Source organism: Colobus angolensis, unplaced genomic scaffold (assembly GCF_000951035.1).
Source record: "Colobus angolensis palliatus isolate OR3802 unplaced genomic scaffold, Cang.pa_1.0 Scaffold47, whole genome shotgun sequence".
Lineage (NCBI taxonomy): Eukaryota > Metazoa > Chordata > Mammalia > Primates > Cercopithecidae > Colobus > Colobus angolensis.
Genome location: NW_012118154.1, coordinates 1166298 through 1167039, shown reverse-complemented (window position 1 = coordinate 1167039; position 742 = coordinate 1166298). Strand labels below are relative to the sequence as shown.

At 36.7% G+C, this 742-nt stretch overlaps 1 protein-coding gene across 1 annotated transcript in view; it reads right to left on the bottom strand.

Annotated features, from left to right (window-relative positions):
- RABEP1 (rabaptin, RAB GTPase binding effector protein 1) overlaps window positions 1-742 on the bottom strand; it is a 99910-nt gene that overhangs the window by 98853 nt on the left and 315 nt on the right. The gene's annotated exons all lie outside the window — the stretch shown is intronic.

Here is a 742-nt window from a genome sequence, read left to right as displayed (position 1 = left end):
CTTGTTTTAGTAACATTCCCCTCAATCTGCTCCAAGATTTTAGTTATGCTCTCCAGAATTAGAGAGATTTTCTAGTATCTGACATTTCACACCTACCCTATTTTCTTCTCCAGATTTCTCCTAATCATGATTTCTAAATGCTTCATTATCCAAGTTGCTCACCCTTCAAACTAAACTTAGTCACAAGTTCCACATAATATATGACAGTCTGATCTAAACACAATACCAGCATAGAGTCTAACAGAAATACCTCCTTTCTTCAGGGGACTATACCCTTAACAATGTACGGTAAATCTACTCTAGCTTTTTTTTGCCACAACCCCACATTGTTATTGTTATCCCACAAGATTAATGTAATCCAATACTGTCCTTAAACCCTTTCCACTTCAATTGCTATTAAACCAAGGCTCCTCTTACAACCTGAAGCTACTGCAGTTTTAACCACAGCACAGGCGGTTTTTTTTTTTAAACAAAGTTATAGGTTAGGACTAAGAGACCCTTGGTACATCACCTGAAATCTTGGTGGAGGCTGATATTGATTTATTACTCTAAGTTTGGTATGCAGACTGTTTGTTACTGGTCTAAGAATGAGATAAGGAGTTTGTGCCACAATGCAAAATAAAGTAACACACTAATCACATTGCTTAGTTCTACTGACATTTTTCTATGAAGAAAGCAGTACATGGATTGATATTCTGGTTCAGGTTCCTTGTGTCCTCGAAGACATTAAAAACAGTTTGTG